Source organism: Tamandua tetradactyla, chromosome 10 (genome assembly GCF_023851605.1).
Source record: "Tamandua tetradactyla isolate mTamTet1 chromosome 10, mTamTet1.pri, whole genome shotgun sequence".
Taxonomy (NCBI): domain Eukaryota; kingdom Metazoa; phylum Chordata; class Mammalia; order Pilosa; family Myrmecophagidae; genus Tamandua; species Tamandua tetradactyla.
Window position 1 is genome coordinate 92,229,836 of NC_135336.1, and position 20,659 is coordinate 92,250,494.

The following is a 20,659-nucleotide window of genomic DNA, read 5'->3' on the forward strand; positions in this document are numbered from 1 at the left end:
AAATTCTGTGCTTCCCGCACACATTTGCTATAAACCTAAAACTGCCCTAGAAATACTCTATTTAAAACATTGTTTAATCTCCCTTTTGTTAATAAATACAAATGCAGATTCCAAGGTCCAGATTCATCACCTGTAGTATTTCCATAGTTCTTTAGGGCTTCCTGTTCTGATTTGCTACTGCACAAATCTACGTAAATTGGTGTCACCCTCCCAAAAGAGCATTTGGCCCTGTTCTGGCCTTTTAGATAAAACACAAAGCTAAAAAATTGAAATGAAATAAAATGTTGTGAAATCTGACACAGTCACCCAATACTGTATTTTCACTTTGTGAGTTTAAAACAAGTTTCTAAACTTTGGGGGAAACTTAGGACCAGGAAGGCAACTTAAGGATATGCCCTAACTTGACATTTACCATCTGAAACATCACTTGCTCTAGCTTTTTGTTAACATCCAGGATTAACTTCTCTTTATCATGTCAGATTTGGGGAAGTTTGGGCTCAGGATAGCTTTTGGAAAGAAGATAATTTCCAGGTCAAGCATTCTTTTCAACAACATCTGTCCTCTAGTTCAAAAAGGAAATTATCCTATGGGGTTTCTCATGTCACACTTTCAAATTCATCCCCAGAGCTGTAGCTCTCAGAGGTTTTGCCAGTGACTTCCTCTCCACTGACATTTAGGCACCCACTGCCCGTCTATAGTATTGCTGGATGTGCAGATTCAAATATCCACATCTGCCAGTTCCAGACCCTGCCAGACAGACAATAAGCCCAATGATCCAAGGAGAAATGTTTTAAAATGGGTTCAGTATTTGTGGTTCGCTTGCAGTACCTGGGAAAAGATCTTAGGATCCCTAAGACTGAAACTGCATATTTTGGGCAACCTCACACAAATGAAATAAGAAAATCTACATTTGGCTCCTTTTTGCAGAAACTGTCTGCTGGGTCTCTGATAAAAGCACGACAGAGGAATAATCTCCTTGTAAGCTCTTCCCTTTTCATTCTGAGGGTGGGAAACACGTTTCAAAGACTCACTGGAACTTTGAGTCAAGGAAAGATAAGCAGTCCATGCCTAAATTCTAGGAGGGCAAATTCCAGCCATGAAGCTATTCTCTCCACCAGCACCTCATGGTTGGCCCAAATCAGGTTTGGGTTGTTTTTACTCTCTTTTCATGATTCTAATCCCAAAGAAAGAGCTATTTTCTTTGGCTTGCATTCCATTACTCATGCAGTGCAACATGTCTGTTCAGCAGCAAGAAAGTGAAATGGAAGAGATTAAAAACAGAGCTGTCTAGTGAACAGGTGTCAAGCATTATCTAATGGCAAACTAAATATAAAAAGGGAGACTAATTAGAGTCCTGGCATCTTTCCTGTTGTTGGCTTCATAGCTCTTTAACTCTTGAAGCTGCTCCTCACACAGAAGACCAGAACTCACTGGGAAGGCCCGGATATAATTTCGCACTTCTGTACCTAGCTGTGTGTGTGAGTGAGTGTGTGTGTGTGTGTGAGTGAATGTGCAGGACAGTGTTCATCCTCAAACCCGCAGAAGCAACATTAAAAGCTGTCTGAAATACAGTCTTGGGCTCCATTCCCAGATGTACTGAATCACAACCTGCATTTTAAAAAACTGATGGCCACATGCACCCCTAATGTTTTAGAAGCACCGTTCCAGGAGTTGAAGCTGAATGGACTCGAGTTTGGGGTGGGTTGGGTGTGGGCTAGGGCTGAAGGAGGTGTTTCCTAAAGAGCCAGATTTGGGTGGGATGCTTGGTGGTTGACTAAGGTATGCACTGGCCAACTTATTCTTTAAAGGTCCAGACAGTAAATATTTAAGCTTTGCTGGCTGCATAGTCTCTGTCACAACTAGTCAACTATATACAGTAGCACAGAAGCAGCCATAGACATTATGTAAATGAACAGGTGTGGCTGTGTTCCAACAGTACTTTATTTATGAAAACGGGTGCTGGGCTCAATTTGGCTCATGAGCAGTAGTTTGCTGACTCCTGCCTGGTCTAAGGGATCAAACATGTCCACAGTGTGGAATATTTTAGGCCAATTGTGCATTTGATTATACCTGATCCTGAGACACCCTAGTTTCTGGCTCACTTCTGAACCTACTTCTGGCAATGAGGAGAATACCTTAAATAGGGGATTTTTCTTTGAAAATTAGGTACTTGTGATCTAGCTCAATTTCTCAAGCATACACTCTATTCTGAAAATGCTAAAAACTCAGGTTATTGCACAGGCTACTCAGAGCACTTCTAATTATCTTCTGAGATGACCCTTAGTTGGGTAGGAAAACCAGATGACAAAGAAGTCAATCTACCCAAGGCAAACTCCACAGCATGTACCATATATTGAAAACATTTTATTAAGCTTTAACTACAGAGTTGGGCTTGAGATCCTCTTTCTTTATGTTTTCTTTTCATGTCCCATCCTTTCTGCTGCCCACTTCCCATCAGGCTCTCCCACAGCCTGTGTCTTGCACCAATGCCTTTTCTCAGTCTGCTCCATGGGGGATCTGGGTGGCAAGAAGTTGTGGAGAAAGAAGCAAACTCCCAAACCAGACCCACAGTCAGAAGAGGGCCTGCAATGCTGTTTCAGCAAGAATATCGTTTGAGAAAGCACGTCAGAGCTTGGGTCACTATATGCAAACACATCCCTTTACTTTCTTGATCTCAAAGCAAACCTTGGTAAAATCCTACTGCCTTGGTTTGGAATCTTTCCTGAGACAAAGACTCTAGTGCGAATAGTTTGTGTGTGTGTGTGTGGGGGGGGGAATCCCAGAGAACACTCCTAGGGAGTGGAGACATTAGGTAGAAAAAAAGAAGAAAGCCAGTAATGTGTGCATTACTAATCTAGTTATTACTGTGAGAAACCGGAACTTAATCCTGCCAGTGGGGATGGGGAGCACTCTGGGAGGGGGAGCACTGTGTAGGCCAGTGTATAAGCTTGCCCCTGAAGGGGGTATTTATACACTATTGGCCATTGGTTGAAGGCTGCTCCCAGGTAGTGGGGACAGGAGATGGAATCCACCTGAGCTCTCTGGAACTCCCAGCCTGACCGGAATGTAAACGGAGCTGCTCCCAAAGGGAGCTGGCTGGTGGAAACCAGCCCAGCATGTAGAAAATCAGTGAACACCAAGGGGCTGTGGATGGGGCACCAGCAGCCCCTGGGTCACATCATTATAGACCCCAGTCTCTATTCCACCCCTTCAGCACAGACTCATAATAAAAATTACAGAGGAAATTTCTGTTAGCAGAGGTTGCATTCAGTTGCAAGTAGCTGTAAATGTGAAGACAGCGGTTTACATATATTAGAGGTCGTCTGTTCTCATATAACAAGAAATCCAGAGGCAAGTAGACTAGAACTGGTATGGCAGCCTATTACATCAGAGACCCAGCCACCTCTCTCTGATATCAGCCATCTTTATTGTGTGGTTTTGGTCCTCATGCTGATTACCTCATGGATGCAAAATGGCTGCTGCTGCCCCAACATCCTGTCCTTTGTCTAGGCAAGAATAGAGGGGAAGACAAAGGTCAAAAGATTCATGCCAGCTGAGTGGACTCCATTCCCAGAAGTCCCACCCAGAAACTTCAGTTTATATCTCATTGGTCAGAATCCTGTCACAGGGCTACCCTTATCTGTAGTGGAGACAGGAAAATATACATTTAATTTTAAATATGGCCATGTTGCTGCTATAAGCAAAATGGAGTTTTTGTTGGTAAAGAAGTGGAAGAGAGATTTTGGGTAGGAAATTAACAACATCTGAAACAAAATGTTTTCCATGCACACAACATGCTGTTGAATACCAACTTGAGAATAAAAGAAAAAGAAAAAAGTATAGTTATTCATATCATAGGAAACATTTGAAAACCACAGAGGTTTTGAACTGAAGACAAAGAGAAGAGAATGTATTCCAAGCAAGACAAAATTTCTTTGGGGTAGACAGCTAACTAGGGCAAACTCTGCTATTGCAAATGCCACACCATTTGTTGGTCAGTTAAATGGCTTCTTTTGTCAGTTTGGACATTGGCCCATCATTTGCATAAGTGTGTCCAGTCTCTATGAAACGGGGTCACAAATGTGATTAATTCAAGGTAATGAATCAGAAGCAAGAATGACATTTTTTTCACTAATGCAGATGGGTTATTTTAAGTCAGCAGTTGTAACTCCTGGTTAAACAGATAAACTTCGCATATTTTCTCCTCTTCCTCCCAACTCTATGAAAATGACAAGAGAGGACATTTTAAAATCATAAACCCACAATGGCAAGAAAAATGGGACAGGAGATTTTAACAAATTTTGGATAGACAGAAGGAAGATCGAGAAGTAGCAAGTGATGAGAAGAGCAAAGAAAGCTTCAGAAGGGGATGCAGAGGAGAAGTGAGCCAATGCCCATTCCCCAGAACCATGGAAAAGCCCAGGAACTGCAGTAACCACACAGACAACAATTGGAAATAACTCTAAATGAAGGTTTCTCAAAAGGGTACAAAAGACAGTTGGATCTCTATTTTCTCACACCTCTGTCTCCGAGACCTGAGACTGGAAATATATTCTGTGGGGAGACTGAACTAAAGAGACTTCAAACTCAGGGTACAAAGCAAGTAAGAAGTCATTGAGGGAATAGGGCTGTAAATATGGGGATAAAGTGAAAGTCTGTTTCCAAAATGGTGGTATCCTCATTCCACCCCCACCCACCACCCCCACACACACTTATTCCCAGAACTCTGAAAGGCAATTTAATAACTTTTCTCTTTAGATGATGAAGAGCCCAAGAACAAAGACCAGGAGATATTAGCATTTTAGGGGGTCCCAGTTAAAAAGGCTGTTCACTGGCCCCTGATCCTGCAGTGGCACCCGGCCATCAAAGGGAAGCCCTCCACCACAGAAAATCCCCACTCAACTCTGCAGTGTCTCACTCAAATAAGAACAGAAAGCTGAGTTTACCAAATATTTAAGGAAAACTCTCAACGTGAAAGACAAATACCAAGACAAACAAGTCAGAGATGAGGAAAACCATGAATTTTAACATTGGAAACAGAAGACTATAAATTTTTTAAAACTTCAAAGGAATAAAAAATTATCCTCAGAGAGATGAGGAGATTTTGACTTTGTGAAACAAGTACAAGATGCTGTGCAAAACCAATGGAGACCAGAAAAAAGTTTTTGGAACTTTTTTTGAAGTAATAGAAAAAAGAAAAAAAAAACCTTCAAAATAGTGTGGAAGATGACAGAAACTCTCCAGAAGAGACTAGTAACAAAATAGAAAAGTGGAAAAAAAATAACATATCAATCCAGAAGCTTCAAAATTCCACTGTGAGGAGTTTCAGAAAGACAGAATACAGAAAATAAAGAGGAAAAATACTATTAAAGAAACAATGCGGGATGTTTTCTACCAAAACTTAAATAAATTCATTTCCAGTTGAAAGGGCCAACTGAAGGCTCCTAAATCTAGGGGCCAGTCCTATAGTTGGTGGAGAATCTTCTTAAATAATTCAAAAGCTTCTCAAGCCTCTGTAATTGTAAAAATGTACAAGTTCAGACCTATCTCATATTCTTTCATTTAAAGTTAAAGCCTCTGGCAGTTCAGGTGTGGGGCAGGTGTACTGGGGATGGGGGAGTAAGACTTGCTTTCTTCTTTCAGCTTGGGGAGGAAAGGAGAAGGAAGGGGGCAAGATAGGCCTTCTTTGATGAGAGCTGTCATGAAACAGCCAAGCTGTTTCTGGGTTGAGTCATGTTTAAAGGCGATGTCTCCCCTTGAGAAGTGTTTTCGTGGAGGGTTTAAAGACACTCCCACCCCAACCACTCTGGGGGATTCTCACCTGTAGTTGTCTTGATACAGACAAATGCGCCTTCCTAGCTGGTCACTTACTGTTTCCTCTTGGGTTCTTAGGGATCCAATGGTCTATATCACCTGTTTGGGTCACCAAATAGGCGGTCCTCTTAGACCTAAGATGACTCCCAGGTTTTCTCCCTCATGTGGCCCCAACTGCTATAGGGGACACCTTCTGTAAAGGAAGTCACAGACATTGGTTAAGTGGCCATCACCCAGACCTTATCTGCCCCCACCTCCTTCTATGGGGTAGACATGAACACTCACTAAAGGGCCATCCCCTGACTACCCTCACCTCCTTTTCTATTGTGGGTCACTCCAAGCCTGGGGGAGATGTTAAGTCTAATGAAAAGGACCAGCCAGACCTTAAACCTGGAAAGTGGGAGCAACCAGTCCCAGATGCTTATTGGAAGAGGAGTCTCAGTGGCAGGACCTCCTTTTCCCACCCGCATCCCTCAAAACTGCACTCAAACTGTATAGATTGTTCTCTCTTCTCTGACATGAAGCGGGGTGTGCAGAGCTGCCATCTATTGACCCTAACCAGGAGCACATTTCAGCCACCCATGGAAACCAGTCACGATCAGGACTCTTTCCCCCTGCTCTTCTGGACTCTTTGTGCTGTGTAAGTGACAAAGAGATTATTTACCCTTTCTGGACTCTTTAGTCTGTGCAACTAATAAAGGGATCATTTGCTGAAAATGCAGGTTGTGCCCTGAACCTGTGTATTCATCATGCAACATTGTAGCAACTCACTCCACATGCTCCCGCAACGTTTGCTCAGACAAACTCTTGAGAGGGTAGGGTATCCCCAGTGCTGCAACCTCTTTTGGTTCCATCACCAGATCAATTTGTCAGTCACAGACTGTCACCTTTAGGTTTTTTAGGAGTGGTTCAGACATCACCTACTAGGTCCCCCAAGCTCCTAGAGACATGAAAAGCTCTGAGGGGACCCATTTTCCTTACGAAGAAAGTGAGGCCAAAGGATTTCTAAGCATCACCCCCATGTGAGGGTTAAGGAAGGGGAAGGCTTGCTCTTGGGATTCCCAGCACTCGGGCAACTCTCTCCAAAGATACTCATCTAATCTCCACCTCCGTAGACTTCTACATCCTCTTTTAATAGGCTGGAGATGGGTGGTCAGCTATGGAAAGTCTAGTGATTGAGTTCTCCATGGCCAGACTTCCTCAGGTGGGCTCCTCACTTTAGAATGTGGAAATCACTGGTATCTCTTGTCTTAGAGTTTCATCATAAATGGAGAAGAAAAAAAGAGTTCCATTTTAACATCCTATTTCACATAATATACAAGTTGACTCGACTTGAAACAACATTTATATGGTCATAATAATGTCAAGCTGAAGACTTGAGATAACCGAAAATGGTGACTGACCGTAATGGGAGGCCAACAGCAGAGTGAGAGAGCCACAGCTCTGTCTACCAAAAGTGTCAGTCAGGGCTCCTAGTTGCCCAAAATGGACTTCACTCTGGTTTGCTAAAGCAAGAAATCAGGCTGCTAAAGGATAGTGGGTAGCTCTCCAGAATTTTGGGCGCAATGCCAAAGGACACTGAGTACAAGCTGCAAGGGGAAACACACCATGGTCGCCCAAGCCCAGCACCAGTGTCGCAGCCAACCCAAGAAACACTGCAGCCAACAGCTCACACCACTGACCCAGAGAATGCATTACCAGCTTTCCCTCTTGGGCATCACAAGTGCCCAAACCTACACTTCAAGAGCCCAACCACCCACTGCAAGAGCCCAACCATCTGCCACTATGGTTGCCAGAAGATTCTTTCCCCTATGTACCCCTTTCTTCATGTCCTTACCTTAGAATCAAAGTCCTGGACAAGTGTGTCTGACTGGGGCTAAGTCTGAATCCTGCACCTATCCCAGTTGTCAGGGAGATGGAAGCCATTTTGTATGGCTTCCATCTTGGGAATACAGGAAATTACCAGAATATGACAGAGTTCAAAAAACATCATAGAAAAATATATATGTATATTGGGCCTCTACAAATAACAAATGTCAGCTTCAGAAAGTCAACAAATGTTTAAAATGGATAAATCCAAAAATTGCAGACCAGACATAACTGCCCAAGTGTTGAAAGTCCTGGGAAGAAGGATGGAGGTAGGTGGTGGCAGGTTAAAGGACAGCTGTTTTTTCATGTAAGCCTTTAGAAAATATTGGTCTTCTTCTTCTTTTTACACCATGTACATGTGATACTCTGAAAATCTAAAACTTTGGTAAAGTGGTTGTATTCACACCACACACATCAAACTTTAGAAGATGATGGACCTCAGACGCCCCAGTGCAGCTGGTCCTGGTACAGCCACGTGCCAGGAGGCAACCCCTTTCCAAATTATGCATTTTCTGCTAATCTGCGCACAGCTGTCTATGATAAAGTGGCTTCTGCATTTCTTGCTAACAGTTCAACATTGGCATAAGTAGGGAAACAGACTGGCTTTTTTTTTTGGCTTATCTACCATAAATATGGCCATCGTGCTGAAGTTTAAAAGGAAATTATAATGCCAAGTCAACCAACATTTATCAATGCAGGATATTACATTTTATGAGGCAGTGGTTTCAAAAGCAGACCAGAAGGGTCCTTTGTGGCTCTTTGCCTTCTGTATGCAGTGCCAGCTTCATGGATATGACAGTGCAGCCTTCCAGGGTCCTCAGCTTAGAAGGGCCCAATGCTTGGTTGAATGATCTGCTGTCACCGTGTTAAAATTCTTAACAATTTTTAAACAAGGTACCCTGCATTTCCACTTTGTCCTAGGTCCTGCAAATTATCTGCATGTGCCTAATGGCCTAGGACTATATGTAAAGCTTAAACATATACATCCCATCCGTCAAGTTTAGTGTATTCATTTTCTCCTCCCTGTCTCTATCAAGGATTCTGAATCTGGGGACAGCCACCCAAATTGCATGCAAACTTTTCTGTGGACATGCATTTTCCTGACAAAAGTCTTCTTAGCTCTTTGGAGTTTCTCCAAAGTTCTGTGGCCCCCAACAGTTTAAGAACCGCAAATTTCCATGAGCTTTGATCTTCTAGCTCCTCTTGAACAAGTCAGTATAAACGTATATTTTATTCTGTCACTTCAGTAGCTTGTTGGTAGTAGGTGGCATGTAAATTATAACTAAATCATTTGCTCATTCTGTGGGCTGAGCCATATGCTTACATTTCTCATCACCAGGAGTCCCTTTCAAATGGAGAAAATGAGACCAAGCTGCCTTTGTTTAAAATGGTTGCAAATGGCACAGCTGCAAGCAGATTGTCCTCTCAGGCACTAGGGCAGGTGCTTGAAAGCAAAGTTCTTGGTGTGACTCTTCTTCTAGAAGAAACCACTTTATTTATGAAGGGCAGCTCATTCAAAGGAAAATCCATTTAGTGCAGTGTGGCTTTAAGAATTTTCTTGCTTTTAATGGAAGCCTCTACATAATAACAAACCGAAAAAAAGAATCATAGCATGTTGAAGCAGGATGGGACCCCAGAGGCAGCCGGGAACTGCTGGCACAGAAAGCTTAGCATATGTTAAAACAGTTTAGGAGTAATTTGCCAAAGTTTATTTAGTCTTGTGATCTTGACAGGTTAAATGGACCCTTTGAGATCTTTCTTCATCAAACACAGAGCCAAGAAATCAAGAAAAGTGGGAGGTGGGGGCTGAAACGTAGCTCTAGCATCTTGCTTGGGACTCTAGAATTACCGGAGGACTTTCACATGCTCAGATTATTTGATCTTTTCCATTCTCTGGGCATGTCTCATCAATCCCAATTTTCAGGAGGAAAAAAAACACAATCAAAGCTCAGTGAAGTTACAGGCCACCTGTGAAGCCACAGGATGGGGAGTGGCAGACATAGAATTCTTTGACCAAGTCTAGGTGTCACCTTGGCAGCGACCCTCTAGCAAATGACCTCTCTGTAAAGCCTCGCTGGGTTGCTCCACGGGCTCTCCTGGGAGGTGCTGGCAGGGCCACCCAGTGGGATCTGGGTGCCCCCAATTGGCTGTGCGACCTCAGCCAAGTTCCTTAACCTCCTCACACTTCAGTGTCAGTATGGGGCTGGGTGGGGGGGGGCAGATAATAACAGCTGCCTCCTTGAACTGCTGTGAGAATTGCATGAGCTGTCATTTGCAAAACAGTCTTCTAAAGTCCTGTTTCATACCAAGCACTATTGTTTGTCATTATTATTATTTTACTATGAACATAACTATTATTTCTGCATCTCACCGATACTGGGAATTAGCATTTAAAAATAGCTCTGACAATTTATGAGGCAGAAAGGCTTTTGGTGTGGTTTTGATTTGCACTGCTTGGATTACTAGGGAGGGGAACTCTTTTTTTCTTTATTAGCCACTTGCACCAATCTTGTGCGTTTTCTCTTCGTGTCCTAGTGCATCTTTGATGCAGAGCCAAGAAGGGCTGCAGGCTGACATTGCCCATTGAATGGAATAAATGTGTTTTAATGTGCCTCCGTCCGCTTCCTCATCTGCTCATTGAACAATGACACCATGATGTCATGCGCACATAAGTCTTGAAAAATAAGTCCATTGTTCACTTGGTACAGTGTTTGGGGCTCAGAGATGTTTCCCCTGATAACTCGGAGCCTGAACAGTTTCCATGTGGTTCGTATGAAGATGAAAAATATGGCACATTCATCTTTAACAGAGAATTAAAGGTTAGATTTACCGTTATTCCTTTAAAGATGACTCTTCAATTCCTGTGCAAATCCGCTGCCCCTTTATGGGATTGCCATTCCTGTCTCCCTTTGGGTCAGAATTGCAGCATGTTTGTTCATTCTCACCTCCTCATTGGCCAATTTTCTTCCCTTCCATTAATCCAATGAATCACAGAAAAAGAAAACTTCCCTAAGTCTTCCAGCCACTGTAGCATGGAGGTTGTTTTGATACTTCTTTGTCCAGCCAATTGAAAGCTCATTCAATCCAGCCAATGGGGAGGATTTTTATTAGGGAACTGAAGAAGGAGGAAATGTTCAGTGGTTCCACCAAATCATACCTCTCTTTTTTCTTTCACAATTTTGACCAGGAAATTACGTGCACCCCCTTCTAGCTGCATTCTTGAGGCACTTGCTGATACTTCTCACCAAAAGACATCTTTCTGAATAGCAGGATCTGTTTCTGGGGCCAGCTATTACCTCCTCAGGGCCTTGTCTGTAAGGTGCTCAGGAGGTAAGTAAGCCCAACACCCTCTAACACCTTTGAAGCATAACCTGAGGAAAATCCTTGGCAGAGAATTTATTTGGGACCATGGATTAGAAACTTCTCAACTCCTAATTTCCTTCCTGTTGCTGACCATTAGGCCAGATGCTTCTGGCTGGATGTCATAATAAGGCAAACTGCAATAGCAAAAATTAGAAGGAAAAGAAAATGACCTCAATACTATGGACAAAGAGCCTCTACTTAGCATTTAGAGATGCTCTTTATATTTTTCAGACACTAAATATCTGTACAGGCCCAAAACTCAACCTCCATACCTCTAAGGAGAATTCCCCAAGCTCCCATTCCATTTGCCAATGCTATGAACAAAGAGCCTCTACTTCGCATTGAGAGATGCCCTTTTTATTTTTCAGACACTAAATATCTGTAAAGGTCCAAAACTCAACCTTCACACCTCTAAGGAGAATTCCCCAAGGCCCCATTCCATTTGTCTTCTCCTCTCCCATTCTGATTTTAGTATAAAGCATGCATTTCAGGAACTACTTAGTGAATGAGAAGCCTTTGGTAAGAGGGAAAGTCTAAAATGAATACAGCCTATCTATCAGAGGATGAGCAGACTAGATATGTTACTTGTGAAATAAACCTACAGAGAGAGGCAGGGCAGAGGTAAGTCAAATCAGAGGGGGAGGGCTAACATTGAAGGTGAGCTGGTACATTATTTATTTGAGTAACTGGATGACTTCCACTTATATGAAATTGTTATTCAGATTACTAAGAGAGGTTTGATAAGTGTCAAATGCAGAGCCAGAGGACAGCATGATACTTATGTGTCCTGAAAATGCAGTCATGCATTAGACTTTCTACTTCTCAGCAGAGGCAGGAACATGGAGCAGCCCACAGCTGCCATTCTGTCCCGAATACCCCAGATGTAGCTTCCCAACTGCAAGGCCCTAAATTTTACCCAGTCAAAAAGGATGCTGTTGCCTAAGAAGGAGCTGGAGAGCTTCCTGGTAAGAATCAGACTCTTACACCCACACCCCTAAGGGAGCTAAGGACCAAGCAGGGGTAGGTGCAGGTCCCAGTTCAGAGGCCCCATGGGTCTGCAGGTATATGGCAGTGTGAGGACACAGGACAGATGACTCACCCAGAGACCAGCTTCTTCTCCAGCCTCTCTTTCAAGGTTGATCAGAGGTCTCCAAGTTTTTCACCCCTCAGATTGTTAGAGAAGGTCAAGTGTGAAAGTGCACCATTGCCACGGGTTCTGAGAGTGGCACAGACACTCTCAGACATCATTACTGTGAGTGTGAATTAGGACAATCTCTAAGGTGGGCAAGTTGGCAAAGTCTATCGAAACAAAAACCACAGAAGCCCTTTGGTAGAGTCATTCCATGTCTAGGAATTTTTTCTATAAATAGGCTTACACATGTACAAAATGTAGTATTAATAGGATGTTCACCACAGTATTGTTTGAAAAGAAAGACACCATAAACAACCCAAAGGTCCGCCACTAACATCTGATTGTATAAATGATGCCACATACATTCAAAGGAAATCAAGGCTGCCAGAAAAAAAATCATTGTTATACATTCTGATATAGAATTAGCTTCACAATAACATAAAGTGAAAAAGAAAGAACACAATATTGCACATAGTATGATACTATTTGCACATAAAAACTGTATATTTACATACATCAATGCTGTGTTCCCCCAAGGGAGGAGAAGAAGCTGGTAGCTGGATAACAGGAGAGGAAAGAGAGTTTATTTGCTTTACATACCCTTTTCTACTTTTACAGTATGGACCATATTCAAGTATTCATTTTATAAAAACTGGGAAAAAAAACATTCTGTTATAAAAAGCACTAGGAGGTCTATAACCATGAACTCCTTTAACATTCTGTAGATCAGAAATCCAAAATCAGTGCCACTGGGTAAAAATTAAGGTGTTGGCAGGTTTAGAGGTTCTGTCTATGAGACAATGTCTCCTTGCTTTTCTGGCATCAGGAGCCAGATTTCCTTGGCTCATGGCTGCATCACTCTAACCTCTGCTTCCCTGGTCACCTCTCCTTCTCTCTCACTCTTACCCTCCTGTCTCCCTCTTATAAGGACACTTCTGATTATACTGGATAGTGCAGGATAATCTCCCCCATCTCTAGATTCTTAGCATAATCAGTCAATCTGCAAAGTCCCTTTTGCCATGTAAGGTAACATGTTTGCAGGTTCCAGAAATTGGGATGTGGACACCTTTGGTAGTCCATAATCCAGCCCATCACAGGGAAGATGGAAGGAAACCCTTTAGCTCCTCACTTGCCCTCTAGGAAAGGGGTTGAATATCTGATGCGTGGGCTCCTGACATCCACATAGCCCACCAGCGGAGGGGTCACAGTGTTAAAGCATGGTTGCTGGGAAACCTCTATCCTGGGTCAGAACCCGAGAGGCTCCATATTCCCCAACCTGGTAGTTCCTTCGTAGTCCAACATCTTGAGAGTTGATGAGACCAGGCCCAGAAAGTCTGTTGGCTGGAACCGTAGAGGGTCAGAGTGAGTGTTAGGATTTGGGCAAGTTTGGAAAGGTCCCAGTGAGGCAGGTTTAGTGGCCCATTTCCCAGAGTTATTTATTCCACATATAAGTAATCTCTTACTATTTTTCTTCCAAAGGCTCTTGGGTTTTATAACCCATTGGTTTTGTCTTCAAACCAATTCATATTTATTAAAATAGTAACCCATGTGGTCTCAGAACAGAAAAAAAAGCATCATTTCCATTAAGCCACATAAAATACTGAAAAGAAGCACACAGACTTCCATTGCCATATTTAAGAATAAAATTCTTGACAGTCCAGAGACTCTAGGTTGGGAAATCTGAATATATAAATAATAGAGGTGACAACAACAATAGAAAAAATAGTGCAAGGATGCTGCACTAACAGTCAGGAAGCTTGGAGTCCAGTCTCAACACTGCCACTCACTAGCTGTGCAAATAGAGTAAGTCACATACCTTCTCAGGGACTCAGTCTCCTGGTTGCTAAATCACAGGCCACTTCCTAGAGTCTCTAATTTAGTAATCCCAGAATGGGTTTCAGGTCTTCGTATGTTTTAAAGTTCCCAAGATGATGAGGCCAGGGTTGAGACCACCGGTTTGATAGGGTCTAGCGGCCAGCAGAGAATACTCCAGCCCCATGTCTGGTATCAAGTCAAGGAGGTGAGGAAGAACACCTAGAAGTCTGTCAGCAGGCGGGCAGCTGGGGAAGGCAGGTGGGGAGCACATGGGAAGGGAAACAGGCCAAGCAGTGCCCAGAGCCTATAAGCTTTGACACCAGTGGTTTTACCCCACCTGGTGAGGCCAAGCAGAAAAGCCCTTGGCAGTTCTGACATTATTCATCAAGTCAGTGACAACAGAACCTAATGTGATTTGAAATCTTCTGAAAAAGACATGGCAAAGCAGAGTCACAACAAAGCCAGCCAGCAGTCTATCATGCAGGTTTGCTCCAATGGCCCTCTAATTCCTCCCAACAGGGCATCTCTCACTGCACTTGCTTTCTCTGAGCTGAATCATTACCCTCCTCCAAAACTTACAGAGGCAACATTGAGGGACAACATTTGGAGATGTCCCTGGCTCCAGGCGGACTGTTACAAGTTTTTCCACTGGCTGTTCCCAAAAAGAAAAGATTGTAGTTTCCCAGCACTGGAGGGGGTTAACAGATTTGAGTGGTAACAAAAAATAATCAATGAACTTGAAAATATGTCAAGTTGATATTACTCATTCTGAGGTACTGAAAGAAAAAATAATGGGAAAAAAATGAGCAGAGCTTGAGAGACCTGTGAGAAACCTTTAAGTATACTAACATACACGTAATATGAGTTCCAGAAGGAGAGGGGAGAAAGAAAGGAGCAGGAAGAATAGCTGAAGAAATAATGATGAAAACTTAATGAAATTTGCTAAAAGACATGAATCCGTATATCCAAGAATCTCAATGAACTCCAAGTGGGATAAATTCAAAGTGATCCTCACCTAGGCATAGCTTAATCAAGCTTTCGAAGGACAAAGAAAAGAGAGAATTTTGAAAACAAGAGAGAAGAGACTCCTGATTCAGAAGGGATCCTCAGTAGGAGTGAACAGCTGTCTTCTCATCAAAAACCACAGAGACCAAAAGGCCTTTGGATAATATACTCAAAGGGATGAATGGAAAAGACTGTCACCAAGAATTCTCTACCCACCAAAATTATCCTTCTAAAATGAAGGCAAAAGATACAGGGGTAAGGAAGACATTGTCAGTATTTTAGAACTCAACCTACTCTTTGAGACCATAGGAAGAAAGATTTCTTTTGTCCAGAACTTAAATTTTCTGTAGCACATAATCCAACTCAACCTGTCTGGATAGATCATTAAAACAATCCAAACACAGGGAGCCCAGAATAAGAATGAGAGCTGTTAATCCTGTATAGCTTAATGTAATGCCAGGATACATCCTAGAATATATTAAGCAGATAATAAAAAAGTATTGGCAAAATCCCTTGAGGGAGACTTCCTGGAAGATGGCGGCTTAGTAAGATGCGCGAATCTTAGTTTCTTCTCCAGGACAGCTACTAGGGGAGTAGAAACGATACAGAAAGCGCCCAAAGCCACAACAGAGATAAAAAAGACAGCGCACCCCATCCTGGAACAGCTGGCTGGCTGAGAGAAGCAGCTCGGGTGAGATCACCGAGGCGCGCGGGCCTCACCGGGCGGGGCGGCAAGCAGCCGGAGTCACTCCCTTCCCCCTTCCCGGGCCGGCTGGGAGAATTGGAGAGGCGGTCCCCTGAAACCAAGGCGGCTGGCACCCACAACACGCGCGGTCCCCCGGACCAACTGAGAGAATTGGATCGGAAATCCCCAGGCCGCGGAGAACGGTGACGGGTCAGGGAGGCCCCTTCCAAACCCGTGACTCACCGGGAACGTGCACTCTCCCAGGGGGGTCGCTGCCGCTGGCGCCCTCCCGCCACGCTTGTCGCCCCGGGCCGACTAGGAAATTCGGACGGGCTCTTTCCCAGGCTGCGGCGGCCAGCAACCCTCCCTGCGTTCGGACCCCAGGCCGGCTCAAGCCGCTTCGGCTAGCGAACCTCCCGGACGGCGAGAGTTTTGCAAAGTTTAAGGTCCCACAGCACCTTTTACTGGTGGGACCCGCAGACAAACGTGTGCCACGAGCGCCACCTACTGGGCAGGATAAGAAAAACAGAACCCAGAGATTTCACAGAAAAATCTTCCAAACTTTTGGATCCAATACCCAGGGAAATCTGTCTAAATGCGCAGACGCCAACAGAAGATAACGGATCACGCTCAAATAATTGAAAATATGGCCCAGTCAAAGGAACAAACCAATAGTTCAAATGAGATACAGGAGCTGAGACAACTAATGCTGAATATACGAACAGAAATGGAAAACCTCTTCAAAAATGAAATCGATAAATTGAGGGATGACATGAAGAAGACATGGGCTGAGCATAAAGAAGAAATAGAAAAACTGAAAAAGCAAATCACAGAACTTATGGAAGTGAAGGACAAAGTAGAAAAGATAGAAAAAACAATGGATACCTACAATGATAGATTCAAAGAGACAGAAGATAGAATTAGTGATTTGGAGGATGGAACATCTGAATTACAAAAAGAAACAGAAACTATCGGGAAAAGAATGGAAAAATTTGAACAGGGTATCAGGGAACTCAAGGACAATATGAACCGCACAAATATACGTGTTGTGGGTGTCCCAGAAGGAGAAGAGAAGGGAAAAGGAGGAGAAAAACTAATGGAAGAAATTTTCACTGAAAATTTCCCAACTCTTATGAAAGACCTAAAATTACAGATCCAAGAAGTGCAGCGCACCCCAAAGAGATTAGACCCAAATAGGCGTTCTCCAAGACACTTACTAGTTAGAATGTCAGAGGTCAAAGAGAAAGAGAGGATCTTGAAAGCAGCAAGAGAAAAACAATCCATCACATACAAGGGAAACCCAATAAGACTATGTGTAGATTTCTCAGCAGAAACCATGGAGGCTAGAAGACAGTGGGATGATATATTTAAATTACTAAAAGAGAAAAACTGCCAACCAAGACTCCTATATCCAGCAAAATTGTCCTTCAAAAATGAGGGAGAAATTAAAACATTCTCAGACAAAAAGTCACTGAGAGAATTTGTGACCAAGAGACCAGCTCTGCAAGAAATACTAAAGGGAGCACTAGAGTCAGAACCAAAAAGACAGAAGAGAGAGGTATGGAGAAGAGTGTAGAAAGAAGGAAAGTCAGATATGATATATATAATACAAAAGGCAAAATGGCAGAGGAAAATATTATCCAAACAGTAATAACACTAAATGTTAATGGACTGAATTCCCCAATCAAAAACATAGACTGGCAGAATGGATTAAAAAACAGGATCCTTCTATATGCTGTCTACAGGAAATACATCTTAGACCCAAAGATAAACATAGGTTGAAAGTGAAAGGTTGGGAAAAGATATTTCATGCAAATAACAACCAGAAAATAGCAGGAGTGGCTGTACTAATATCCAACAAGTTAGACTTCAAATGTAAAACAGTTAAAAGAGACAAAGAAGGACACTATATACTAATAAAAGGAACAATTAAACAAGAAGACATAACAATCATAAATATTTACGCACCGAACCAGAATGCCCCAAAATACGTGAGGAGTACACTGCAAACACTGAAAAGGGAAATAGACACTAATACCATAATAGTTGGAGACTTCAATTCACCACTCTCATCAATGGACAGAACATCTAGACAGAGGATCAATAAAGAAATAGAGAATCTGAATATTACTATAAAGGAGCTAGACTTCACAGACATTTATAGGACATTACATCCCACAACAGCAGGATACACCTTTTTCTCAAGTGCTCATGGATCATTCTCAAAGACAGACCATATGCTGGGTCACAAAGCAAGTCTTAACAAATTTAAAAAGATTGAAATCATAGACAACACTTTCTCGGATCATAAAGGAATGAAGTTGGAAATCAATAATAGGTGGAATGCCAGAAAATTCACAAATACCTGGAGGCTCAACAACACACTCTTAAACAACAAGTGGGTCAAAGAAGAAATTGCAAGAGAAATTAGTAAATACCTAGAGGTGAATGAAAATGAAAACACAACATATCAAAACTTATGGGACGCAGCAAAGGCAGTGCTAAGAGGGAAATTTATTGCCCTAAATGCCTATATCAGAAAAGAAGAAAAGGCAAAAATGCAGGAATTAACTGTTCACTTGGAAGAACTGGAGAAAGAACAGCAAACTAATCCCAAAGCAAGCAAAAGGAAAGAAATAACAAAGATCAGAGCAGAAATAAATGAAATTGAAAACATGAAAACAATAGAGAAAATCGATAAGACCAGAAGTTGGTTCTATGAGAAAATCAATAAGATTGATGGGCCCTTATCAAGATTGACAAAAAGAAGAAGAGAGAGGATGCAAATAAATAAGATCAGAAATGGAAGAGGAGACATAACTACTGACCTCACAGAAATAAAGGAGGTAATAACAGGATACTATGAACAACTTTACGCTAATAAATACAACAATTTAGAGGAAATGGACGGGTTCCTGGAAAGACATGAACAACCAACTTGGACTCAAGAAGACATAGATGACCTCAACAAACCAATCACAAGTAAAGAAATTGAATTAGTCATTCAAAAGCTTCCTAAAAAGAAAAGTCCAGGACCAGATGGCTTCACATGTGAATTCTACCAAACGTTCCAGAAAGAATTAGTACCAATTCTCTTCAAACTCTTCAAAAAAATCGAAGTGGAGGGAAAACTACCTAATTCATTCTATGAAGCCAACATCACCCTCATACCAAAACCAGGCAAAGATATTACAAAAAAAGAAAACTACAGACCAATCTCTCTAATGAATACAGATGCAAAAATCCTCAATAAAATTCTAGCAAATCATATCCAACAACACATTAAAAGAATTATACATCATGACCAAGTAGGATTCATCCCAGGTATGCAAGGATGGTTCAACATAAGAAAATCAATTAATGTAATACACCATATCAACAAATCAAAGCAGAAAAATCACATGATCATCTCAATTGATGCAGAGAAGGCATTCGACAAGATTCAACATCCTTTCCTGTTGAAAACACTTCAAAAGATAGGAATACAAGGGAACTTCCTTAAAATGATAGAGGGAATATATGAAAAACCCACAGCTAATATCATCCTCAATGGGGAAAAATTGAAAACTTTCCCCCTAAGATCAGGAACAAGACAAGGATGTCCACTATCACCACTATTATTCAACATTGTGTTGGAGGTTCTAGCCAGAGCAATTAGACAAGAAAAAGAAATACAAGGCATCAAAATTGGAAAGGAAGAAGAAAACTATCACTGTTTGCAGACAATATGATACTATACGTCAAAAACCCGGAAAAATCCACAACAAAACTACTAGAGCTAATAAATGAGTACAGCAAAGTAGCAGGTTACAAGATCAACATTCAAAAATCTGCAGCATTTCTATACACTAGTAATGAACAAGCTGAGGGGGAAATCAAGAAACGAATCCCATTTACAATTGCAACTAAAAGAATAAAATACCTAGGAATAAATTTAACTAAAGAGACAAAAAACCTATATAAAGAAAACTACAAAAAACTGCTAAAAGAAATCACAGAAGACCTAAATAGATGGAAGGGCATACCGTGTTCATGGATTGGAAGACTAAATATAGTTAAGATGTCAATCCTACCTAAATTGATTTACAGATTCAATGCAATACCAATCAAAATCCCAACAACTTATTTTTCAGAATTAGAAAAACCAATAAGCAAATTTATCTGGAAGGGCAGGGTGCCCCGAATTGCTAAAAACATCTTGAGGAAAAAAAACGAAGCTGGAGGTCTCGCGCTGCCTGACTTTAAGGCATATTATGAAGCCACAGTGGTCAAAACAGCATGGTATTGGCATAAAGATAGATATATCAACCAATGGAATCGAATAGAGTGCTCAGATATAGACCCTCTCATCTATGGACATTTGATCTTTGATAAGGCAGTCAAGCCAACTCACCTGGGACAGAGCAGTCTCTTCAATAAATGGTGCCTAGAGAACTGGAGATCCATATGCAAAAGAATGAAAGAAGACCCATCTCTCACACCCTATACAAAAGTTAACTCAAAATGGATCAAAGATCTAAACATTAGGTCTAAGACCATAAAACAGTTAGAGGAAAATGTTGGGAGATATCTTATGGATCTTACAACTGGAGGCGGTTTTATGGACCTTAAACCTAAAGCAAGAGCACTGAAGAAGGAAATAAATAAATGGGAACTCCTCAAAATTAAACACTTTTGTGCATCAAAGAACTTCATCAAGAAAGTAGAAAGACAGCCTTCACAATGGGAGACAATATTTGGAAATGATATATCAGATAAAGGTCTAGTATCCAGAATTTATAAAGAGATTGTTCATCTCAACAACAAAAAGACAGCCAACCCAATTACAAAATGGGAAAAAGACTTGAACAGACACCTATCAGAAGAGGAAATATAAATGGCCAAAAGGCACATGAAGAGATGCTCAATGTTCCTGGCCATTAGAGAAATGCAAATCAAAACCACAATGAGATATCATCTCACACCCACCAGAATGG

General features: G+C 41.9%; 1 long non-coding RNA gene across 2 annotated transcripts; it reads right to left on the minus strand.

The window, feature by feature from the left end:
* Positions 1 to 1,718: 1,718 nt before the first annotated feature.
* LOC143648600 (uncharacterized) lies at positions 1,719 to 13,691 on the minus strand. Of its 2 annotated transcripts, XR_013158655.1 has the most exons (5): positions 13,245 to 13,691; positions 12,694 to 12,735; positions 12,146 to 12,345; positions 5,822 to 7,063; positions 1,719 to 3,506 (listed from the first exon to the last, which is right to left on the minus strand). It is a non-coding gene; the product is annotated as an uncharacterized LOC143648600 (long non-coding RNA). The 2 variants fall into 2 exon arrangements; XR_013158656.1 differs by lacking the exon at positions 1,719 to 3,506 and having other exon boundaries at positions 5,228 to 7,063.
* Positions 13,692 to 20,659: the final 6,968 nt, after the last annotated feature.